Source organism: Colossoma macropomum, unplaced genomic scaffold, assembly GCF_904425465.1.
Source record: "Colossoma macropomum unplaced genomic scaffold, Colossoma_macropomum, whole genome shotgun sequence".
Lineage (NCBI taxonomy): Eukaryota > Metazoa > Chordata > Actinopteri > Characiformes > Serrasalmidae > Colossoma > Colossoma macropomum.
In genome coordinates this window covers 38,764,194-38,775,772 of record NW_023494784.1, presented here as the reverse complement: position 1 = coordinate 38,775,772, position 11,579 = coordinate 38,764,194, and the positions used below count along the sequence as shown (strand labels likewise).

Below are 11,579 nucleotides of genomic sequence, written 5' to 3'. Positions count from 1 at the left end.
TACAGCAGTGATATATGACAAAAGGATGTTGAGCTGCACAAATCAGGAAATGGCTACAAGAAAGTAGTTAAACAGTTGAAAAAGCCTTTTTCTTCTATCAGGTCAATAATTAAGAAGCTTAAAACAACTGGGGATGCTAAGTATCTGCCAGGAAGTGGACATATGTCTATATGGACCCTAAGCACAATGAAGAGGATGGTTCAAGTGGACAAAAAATCTCCAGACATCACAGATGGGAAATTGCAGACATTAGTTAGGTCTTGGGGTCAGAACATCTCCCAAACCACCACCAAACATGACCTATATAGCCACAAGTTGCTTGAGAAGGCTGTCAGTAGAAAGCCTCTGCTGTCAAGGACCAACAAACTCAAGCGCCTACAGTTTAACAAACATTACTGGAACTTTCAGTGGGACCATCATGTTTGATGGTCAGATGAGACCAAAGTAGACAGTTGGTAACAAATACCAGGGGTGAGTTTGGCATAGACACAAAGATAGTCATGCAGAAAAGTAGCCCATCCCCACTGTGAAGTATGGTGGTGGATGTGTGATGTTGTGGGGCTGTTTTTCTTCCAAAGGCCCTGAACAATTTATTCCCAATACATGGTATCACAGCTTCCATAAAATTTCTGACTGCCTCAGCCAGGAAGCTTAAACTGGGCAATAGTTTGGACCTTCCAGCAGGACAATGATCCAAAACACTCCTCAAAATCAACAAAACAAGGATTCAATGGCCACAGAATCAAGGTTTAGCCATGGCCACCCCAGTCCCAGGACCTAAACCCCACAGAAAACCTTTGGGATGAGCTGAAGAGGAGAGTCCACAGTGTGAACCTCAGAATCTGAAGGATCTGGAGAGGTTCTGTATGGAGGAATGGCCTCAGATCCTTTGCCATGTTTTCTCCAGTCTCATTAAAAATTATAGAAGACTCAGAGCTTTTGTCTTTGCAAAGGGAGGCTGCACAAAATATTAAATGAAGTATTGCCAACAACCGTGGCACAGAGATTTGAGAAAAATGTTGATGTCCCAATACTATTTTTTTCAGTCATTGTACTTCAAATAAAGGTTAGACTTTTGTTAATATTCTGAATGAAAGATAAATAAAGAATGTTTTTATAGCTTGTTGTGCTCATGTTTACCAGGGATGCCAATATTTGTGGAGGGCACTGTATGCAAGTGGATAGACGTATGTAATTTCCTCAGAAATATCTATTAAAAAATGTAATAACTTATACTTACTGCCAAGTTTAACTGGAATTTGAATCAATTTGAGAATCAGCTGTGAATTATACAAAGCTGAAGTTGAAAGGATGTGACAGTGCTGTGGTACCTTTTCACCACCGAGAACAAAGTGACTACTGAAAGCTCATGGGAACCCTACTGTGGGCTCTGATGCAGTTTCCTGTATCAGCAGAAAGGGAGACGGAAGGTGCACTTGCAGTATTTTTAAACACGTCAGTGAACGCTCTCCTTATTTGGAAGTTCTCGTGTTCGAAATCTGTTGAGCTGAGGTTTCTTCTAGCCAGCTAATACCTGTCAGAAAGTGTTGGTGCCAGCACCATGACCAACATAATCAATTTAACAATCTTTTCCTACTTCATGAAATTAGATTATGTTATGACATATTTGACTATAAGAACATTGCAGCATTCATTTCATTTTGAGGTTAATCTTTCTTCATAATATAGAAATTGCACTAAAAAGTCAGAAAACTGCGGTTGATTTAAATGACTGTCTGAATTCAGACAGTATCAACAAACCTCTTCACAACCCAGCTATGGAAATCTTTAAATATTGCCATCTTTACCAGCCCTAGTTCAATTATTATCATTATTACGAAGCCTATACGATTAGACGGGCACCAAGTTTAACCAGCTCTTTCACTGGCAACCCCGCTGCAAACTCTGACTGCAGCCATCTTGAGAGAAGACAATGTAGGTGCAAGGCCCAGGAAGTGGTGAAGCTTTCAAGGCGAAAGCCTCTGCGCCTGCAGCCAGACTTACAGGCAGTGAAAAGTTTGCGTTCACCACGTGAGACAATCGCACTTCCTCTAAATGAGAAAAAAAACTGTTATTTCTTTCACTCCATCTCTAACAGGGATTATCTGAAGTTTGCACAGGGCTTCATATCAGCGGAGGATCAGGTCAGTGCTACTTATTTATTCTTTCTTTGGTTGTCTTTCGGTCTTTCGAGTGACATAGCATCTACTCGACTATTCAGCAAAATGGAGAAATGGTGTTGGTGTGAGCTTTCAGAGGATGTATGAGTAGGAGTTGAATCTTAGGTTAGAGGCTGGGGTGATTTCAGGCCTCCTTACATTTGGTTTGAGAAGATACAACCATAATACATCTAAGAAGGTTCATTTGGTAACACTTACAGTATGGGTGGGCATTATAATGCCTTTGTAACACCTTTCTTAAGCTTTATCAAGCCAGTAGCTGGTATCTTGCTGCTTAGTACTTTATTAAATAAGAACTAAGCTGAATTAAGCATTTTCTAGAGCACTTGTCATGCTTTTATTGGGCTTATCAAGATAGTAGCTGCTAATAATTACTTTATTAAGTGATCACTAGAGCAAACTAGGTTAATGGGTAGTCAGATGTTGAGTTAGATACCAGCTATTGGCTTGATAAGGCATAATGAAGGCTTAAGATAAGATACACCTAAAGTGCATGTTTATGATGTATAGTGTAAGAATAAAAATGTTATATTCACCTTTGTTATTGTTTAATGAACTAGTAATGAACAACAGTAAGTTAGCAGCTACTGGCTGGTTAAGGCTCAATAAAAACATTACAAGAGTTCTGCAAAATGCTAATTCACTTTTGTAATAGGTTTATAAAGTAGTAATAAGCAGCCTGTAAATGAGTAACTACTGGCTTACTAAGGCTCAATTAAAGCATTATAAGTGTTCTGGAAAACACATTCATTTTTGTAATTGGTTTATTACTAAAGAAGTAATAAGTAGCCTGTAAATGAGTAACTACTGGCTTGTTAAGGCTCAATAAAAGCATTACAAGTGTTCTGGAAAATGCTTAATTCACCTTTGTATTTGATTTATAAAGTAGTAATAAGCAGTCTGTTAATTGGTAGCTACTGGCTTGTTTAGGCTCAATAGAAGCATTACAACTACCCCTATACTGAAGTCCTCTTTTTTTCACATGTACAATCTTCCTAGACATGTTTCAATGTCTCGTAGTCAAATCTTAGAACAGTGCAGCTACATGCCAAAAGATGCTTACTAATAATATTCTAATAATAAGAATAACAGAATACTCTTTTGTGAAATTAACAATACTTCTAAAGAATGTGCTACATATAACAATATGTATTATCATGACTTTATCTCTAAATCTACAACAAAGACAACAACATCAAGCTAAATGTTTAAATCACATTATTTTCAGTCTTTCCTATGTATATATATATATATATATATATGTATATATCATATATTTTCTAGATAGTACATGCTTGAAGAATCACTGCTAAACAGCAGATAAGATTGTGTCCACACAATCCACACAAACTAACTTCTTAAATAGAAACAAGGCTGTGTGCATGGGCTGGCACTTGGTTTCCGTTGGGCTTTTTCAAGTCACTTATTTATTTCCTGTTGTTTCAAACATTGAGCGTTACCATGCTACATGGCAGGATTAATGCTTGTACATTGTAGGTTGGCGGCTTGAGATTCCTCGCATTTTTACGCTGCAGAGTTTTCATAACTAGGCTTGAAAAACTCAATGCTGGCCTGAAAACAAGTCAAACTTGATGCTGGAATCAAAGAAATGGTTAGAAGATGGTAGTTTGTAGCTTAATATCTTCATTCAATTAGATTGATCAACATAACAACAACATCTAATAGTTAAATTACCCGAATGAAAAAAGTGGTTGTAAAATTGAAAAATTAATTGAAAATGGATCAGTCAACAGCACACTTTAAGGACACATAGGCCTATTTTAAGACATGTTATGCTATATCTTATATACAATATGTTCAAAAGTATCCAGACACCCATTCTAATTAGCATATTCAGATACTTTAAGGTGCACCCATTGCCAGCACAGGCCTTCAGCTGTGCACAAGAGTCCAATGCTAAGTGTTGGTAGGGAACAAGAGAGTGAAGACCCCCAGCACTGGGTTTGGAGTAGTGGAACTGCGGTGTCTGGAGTGATGGAGCTCCATCCAATTTCTTTGGGATAAGTCCTGAACTAATCATCCAACATCAGTACCTGACCTCACTAATGCTCATGTGGCTGCAATCAAATCCTCACTGCAATGTTCCAACATCTAGTGTAAAGCCTTCCCAGAAGAGTAGAGGCTGTGACTGTAGCAAAGGGGGAAAAACTCATTATCAATACCCATGATTTCAGAAGAAACTTTGGATGAGCTAGCGTCTCTAATAACTGTGTAGTTACACATGAACAACATAAGCAACAACACTAACAAAAGATGATTTAGTCAATGTTGCAGATGGATTACAGAAGTACAGCCTATGTAATTACAAATGTGTATCAACTTCAGTTTTGCCTCTTGTAATAACACAAGCTTATCTTTTATACAGGAACTTTCCTGTAGTGTATTGTTAAAGTTACACTTTATAATAAGTGGACAGTTCATGTGTAATTGTTATGTAGGTACTGTGTAATAATGCAGTGGTAATACAGACACTGCTTTGGGGGAAATGCAACACATTTAATTAACGTCATTACATTTTAAGATAAGGGGTCATCTGCTGTTCTGTCACATATACATACAGAATGGTTTAAAGCTGAAACTGGTTACAGTGCTAGTAAAAAACTGCTGTTCTAGTCTGATTACAAAGTAATTACATTTGTGTTATTATACTTGTGTAATTACATAAGAGAGAATAGGCTGTTACAACTATTAAGACACACTTGTGTAATTGCATGAGACAAAACTGAAGTTGATACATGTGTAATTACATAAGGTGTGCTTCTGGAATCCATCTAGAACAGTGCCTAAATCATTAGTAGTTACATTGTGCTTGCATGTGTTGTTTACATGTAACTACACAGTTATTAGAGACATTTAATATAAAGTGGGACCATCTTTACATTACGGCATACTAGTATACATCACTTTCTTTCCAGCTAAACTGCTACCAGAGATTATTCCATGAGTGTATGTGACAAATGTGTTGCTTCACGGCCTGTGGCGCAAAAGGGCTGATGTCGCAATGTGATGCAAGCCTCTGTACAGGAAGTTGAGTTGAGACTGTAAACGTATGACACTGAGAAGTGAGTCAAGGTCTACAAATCCATGTTGTGGAGAAAGTTGAATCCGAGAAGCAGCCAAGTCCAGAATGCGGTATAGTCCAGGAGTAGGCTTAATCCTTAACCTGGGAAACTGATCCTAAATGTCCAAAAGTTTGTAGACACCTGCTCATACAACATTTCTTCGGAAATCAAGGGTATTAATAGGGCGTTTGTCCACACTTACTGGAGCAACAGCCTCTACTCTTTTGGAACATTGCTGTGAGGATTTGATTGCTTTCAGCCAAAAGAGCATTAGTGAGGTCAGGTACTGATTCTGTGGGCTTTGTACCTCTCTCTCTCGGCACTGGGCTCATGTGAAGCTTCTTCAGAGTGTTATGCACATTGTTTGAATAATAGAAGGGACAGGAAGGTAAATTATTCATAAATCTTATTTATTTAGGTAGTCTTGATTAGTTTTGTATGGTCATCAGCACTTTCTGGGATTCCTACGTGTGGCTTAAAGTATCCAAACACTTGCTCATCCAACATTTCTTCATATGTTAACAGCATTAATAAGAAGTTGGTTCCGCTTTTGCTGCACTAACAGACTTTTTTGGAAAATTGCTTCTAGGAGTTGATTGCATTCACCCACGCATTAATGAGTCACTGATGGTAACTGATTAGGTCTAGTCAGCAGTTCAACTGATGCCAAAAGTTATAACTGGTGCTTCACTCAAGAGAACAATGCTCCATGGCCCAATGGCAGGAAGCTTTACACATTTCGAGCTATAGCTTCACATTGTGGGTGAACTTCTATCTGCTGTCCATATAATCAGCCAGTGTTCAAATATTTTTAAACGTAATCCATTTAGTTAATAGTCAACCCATCTGGAAACGTCATTTGACTTGCTATAACTTGAAAGTCCAAGCTTGACTTGGAACCATGAACTAAGTAAGGGCAACTGGATTTGGGATATTTTCATTGTGGAACTGGGTAGAAGAAGGCTGATCTCACATCTCTGTGATTGTCCGACATTATAGGACAAATTATTTTTAATGAATATAACTATAATGTGAAGATTGGATTTTTACAGAATATAAAAAGTTACACCAACACTTTATCCATGTTACATGAGATATACCTTTGCATAACATTTACATTGCCTACTGTGATGGGCTAGCACCTAGTGCTAACCAGAACAGTAGACTGCTGGTTGTGGTGCAAGCATTAGCTTAGCTAAACACACCAAATGACAGGCTTGTTTTCATTATGTCACTCCAAAACCAGTCATTCCATTTTACTCTCTCAGATTTGAGTCTTTATCCTTTAAATTTGTGAAGCATCATTTAATTGACATCAAACCTGTCATGGAGTGTTGAAACTGTTAGCCTGCAGGCTAAATTAGCATTAGTGTCTAGTGCTGTTTAGGACAGTGGAGGGTATTTGGTTTTCAAAAAAGAGAACACAGTATGAGAGTGGACAAATCCCAAATTTTTAGGCAGTCTTGTCCATATGTGTTTGGGTCCTAAAAAGAAGACATATCTTGGAAAAAGAGGGCATATGGTTACCCTAGTGGTGCTGGCTGTGGTGCAAGCACTAGCACAGACAACAGGCTAGCAGATCCCACCACAGTACAAGTTCAGTTCCTGCTAACTTTTGCTCCACTGAGACAAATTTGGCCAATAAAGACTAAAATCAAATGCAGCAAAGTCAAATGACTAGTTTTGGTGTAGCAGTTGGTCAGAATCGAACATGTCCTGTGGTGGGTGGACATTAATCTGCTAAGCTTGCACACCCCACAACCAGCTCTACTGTATTGTCCTAGTTAGTACAAGATGTTAGTTCTGGTGTAGCCAGCTTGCTAACAAGCCCACACACCATAGCACAGGTTTGATTCTGGCTGACTGCTACTCTAACACAAGTCGGTCAACACAAGACTTTGTTCCCTCAGATTTGAGTTTCTATCCTCTAAACTTTTATCAGAGGTGTATTAGTCTTGGTTGTGAAATACACTGATTTGGTGAATTAGTTTTATTTTATAGCTTACTATCTCTGGTTGTAGCTTGGTTTTAGCATTTTGTAGCCTAGGTGTTTTTCTGTCTTTGTCTGAATGGCAGCTTCTTCAAACTGTATTGAAGCTACAGTCATATGCAAAAGTTTTGAGACCCCTTGCCAAATTACATATTTTGTTGCTTTTTACATAAAAATAAGCAAACGTAACCTCTGCAGCAAGCAAAAATAGCACTTTTCTGCAAACATTAGCTTAAAATAAGTAAAATAGTAAATGCGACATGTACAAATGTTTGAACACCCAACTAATTCAGCACTTAGTAACACCCACTTTAGCAGAGATCACAGTTTGCAAGCTCTTTTTGTAGCATGCAATGCTTGTTTTAGGAATTATCACCCACTGTTCTTCGCGGAACGCTTTTAGTTCTGAAAATATTTTTGGACTGTCTCATATGCACAGCATGTGTAAGATCTTCCCACAGATTTTTAAAAAGATGCTCAAGTCAGCCAACTGTGAGGGATAAGGATAAGCTTGCTTTTAGGTAGTTAATGGATTTTGAGGCATGTTTGCATCATTCATCTCTTTTCAGCTTCAGTTTCTGGCATGACTGGGTCACATTTGCTTTCAGAACTTGCAGATAATTAGTGGAATCCATTCTTCCATCTACCCATGCAATGTTTCCTGTGACACTGGCTGCCACACAGCTCCAAAGCATAATAAATCCAGCCCCATGCTTGATAGTTGGCGAGGTGTTCCTTTCATCAAATTCTGATCAATTAATTAGCAAATATTCCTTTGGTTATTGCAGCTAAAGAGTTGTACTGTTATTTCATCAGTCCACAGCACTTGTTTCCAAAATATCTCTGGCTTATTTAGATGTTGTTTTGCGTATTTTAGACATTGATGTTTGTGATGAGGTCACAGATAGGAAGTTGACCTGCAGACGTTCACCAAAAAAGGACAATTTGGAAAATCAACAATGCTCAAGTTTATTAAACATTTATTTCTATGTGCCCCTTTAACTTAATCAATCACTGATCTCGTAACCATGTGCTTCTAGAACATCCCTGTCTGCACTACTTCCTGTTACAGGTTTCGGTACTTTCAGACTTGGGCATAAGCAGCACTGCTCTTTCGTGGTTCTCATCCTATCTTCAGGGTTGCATGCAAGGGAGTATATAATGGCTCTCTCTCTCTATTAGTGTTGTGGTCAAGATCATTAGAGCCTAGTCAAGACAGATATTAAGGCATACTGAGTACGAGTCAAGACCAAGACTTTCAGCAGTCGAGCCAGAGTCAAGATTAAGACCAGATTAGATTTTTTTTTTTTCTCAGAAATTATGTTTTTGTAAAATATAACATTAAATAATATGTAGCCTAAAACATTATTAATTACTATCAAATTATTGTCTTAGCTCAACTTTGCATTGTAACTGGAAGAAATCATAAGGTTTTTCTTCTATAAAACTTATTCAGAATGACCAGCTAAAGTTAATTGAACATAAACCAAACAGCATCCATTTTTACTATTAAATGAAAACATCATAATAATAATATTCTGATCTGCTCTTAGGGGATGTTTGAATTTCAGATCTACTGAACATCAAAAAAATATATAAAGTAAATAATACTCAGTTACACCATGATCAATTCAGAACCGCAAGTAAACAGATTTTATTTATATATGTACAGCAGTGGTTTTATACCTGTGGACTCACAGCCACACTGATTCTCCATATCACTGTTCCTGGTGATTTAGCGTACAAGGAAAACAAACGTGGCCCAAGAGTGGATACCTGTGAACTAACAGCCTCACTACTGGAGTTCCCCATGGATCCATTCTTGGGCCACTTCTGTTCTTCTCATATATTAAATCTCCAGGATCAGTGATAAGCCCACATTCTTTTACCTCTTCATGGATGATGACTTGAAACTGAATCTTGACAAAATAGAACTCACTTCCAGGAACTCCTAATTCAATCTTGCCAATACAGAACTCACGTCCAGCAACTACCAAATGAATATTGACAGGAAAGGACTCATGTTCAGCAATGACCAACCTGACACTGGACTTGTCCATCACTATTGACTCCTTCATCATCCATCCATCACACAGGGCTAGAAACCTTAGAGTTATCTTAGATGACAAAATTGATTTCAAAGATCACAAATCTGCCACCAGGTGCTGTAGATTGTTACTTCACAACATCAGAATTATACAACACTTCCTGACTGAAGACGCTGCTCAACTTCTTGTTCAAAGCCCTTTGCAGGCCTTTTCTCATACCTCATCTCTTCTCTACTGAGCATTCAGAATGATATGGGTTGTGTGGTCCATTATCCCAGACCACCAATACCATAATGTGGCTGACATCACTTTATTATCTTCCTGTCGAAGCAAGAATCAGATACAAAGCTCTGCTATGCACAGCGATTTTGGTCTTTGACTTCTGACCTCCTGACGTGCTTCCTTAAGATCTATGCACGCCCACACAAATAGCTGCTTTGGTGTCCTTGCGCCTCAGTGGTGGAACAATTATCTATTCCTTCCACAGTGGAGTGGAGACTCATCTCTTCAGGCAATACCTAGGTTAAAACCTTTCTGTACTCATTCACGCACCTTTTCTGAATCTCTCTGCATCAATTCTCTGCACTGAAACTCTGTGTTTTACTGTTCACTTAAACAAAGCAACCAAATCAAGCTATGTTTAACTTATTTACCTGAAGGAACGTAAATATGATACTCTTGCAATTGTGAAATACTATCAAACCAACACAAGGATATACTGATATCCTATTATTGTCAAACTGCCCAAATCAACCATATTATATAATGGGTTAAGGAGGTTAAAGACCAGCAACCAAGTTTTTACAACCTACATGAGTCAGCGAATGAATGTTAGTCAGAATCAGGGGTTTGCTTATGAATATTAATAACGAGTGGGCAATCTCAGGCTGTGAGACGGAAACAATTTATTGAAATACTTGATATTGAAAAGATTTAACCAATGTTAAAAATAGAAAAATAAAATACATTTTTAATTAATTTTGAGACATGCTTTATAGACAATCGAGAATAACACAAAAATGGTCACACCTTATTTGGATGGCCCCCTATATATGCTACACCGATACTCAGATGATTATCACACAGATGATTATCTACAACACTACAGTTTAGGTTTAAGAGTAGGTGTAGGTGTTGCACTGAGGTTAGGGTTATATTTAGGGTTAGAGACAGATTTGATAGATTTGATTGTTGAATGTTACTTCTTGCATCTACAGTGGACCATCCAAATAAAGTGTTATGACAAAAATTCTTCAAAGTACTGAAAAATATAGAAAACTTGTTCATTCCTTTAGTGCAAAATTTTTCATATTGTTGCTGTCAGAACAGAACCTTGTACAAAACCTAAAAATAAAACACCAGCTGCTCTTTATATTTTGTGACCATTTCTTGACGAATGGACCAGTAGAAATGGTCCAAAATTAACTGCTTTAAAATTCACTTCAATTGAAACTTAAGAATGTTTTTTCCTTCTCATGAAAACTTTTTGGAAACCATTTTGGTATATGGACACCCCTAATCATCGAGTAAACATGTTTCAACCACTCTCATTGCTAACAGGTGCATAAAATCAAGGCACATGGTCCTGTAATCTCCATAGACAAACTTGGGTAGTAGAATGGGTCAAACTGAAGAGCTCAGTGACTTTAAACATGGCACTGTCATAGGTTCTCCCTTTTGTGACAAGTCAGTTTGCAAAATTTCTACCCTGCTAGATCTGCTCCGATCAACTGTAAGTGGTATTGTTGTGAAATGGAAGCATCTGTGAGTAACAACAGCTCGACCAAGACGTGAAAGACCATGCAAACTCACAGAGCGATGTCGCCGAGTGGTGAATCATGTAAAGCATTGTTTCACCTATCCTCACTACAGAGTTCCAGACTGCCTCTGAAAGCAACATCAGCACAAGAACAGTCAGTGAGGAGCTTCAAGAAATGAGCTTCTATGGCTGAGCAGCTGCACACAAGCCTAAGATCACTATGTGCAATGCCAAGTGTCAGCTGAAGTGGTGTAAAGCACTGGACTCTGGAGCAGTGGAGGCATGTTGTCTGGAGTGATGAGTCATGCTTCACTGTCTGGCAGTCTGATGGAAGAAACTGGGATTGGCGGATGCCTGGAGAACACCACCTACCAGAATGCACAGTGACACCAGTAAAGTTTGGTGGAGGAGGGATAATGGGCTGGGGCTGTTTTTCCAGGGTTTGGGCCCCTTAGTTCCAGTGAAGGGTGATGTTAATGCTACAGCATACAAAGACATTTTAGACAATTATATGCTTAA

The 11,579-nt window shown here is 38.3% G+C and overlaps 1 protein-coding gene across 2 annotated transcripts in view; it reads left to right on the top strand.

Moving 5' to 3' along the window:
• Positions 1–2,013: 2,013 nt before the first annotated feature.
• The window catches only part of arhgap15 (Rho GTPase activating protein 15), a 70,097-nt gene continuing 60,531 nt past the window's right edge, over positions 2,014–11,579 (top strand). For both annotated transcript variants that reach the window (XM_036571371.1, XM_036571362.1), the window contains exon 1: positions 2,014–2,144. The gene's annotated coding sequence lies outside the window, so the exon portion shown is untranslated. The remainder of the gene's footprint in view (positions 2,145–11,579) is intronic.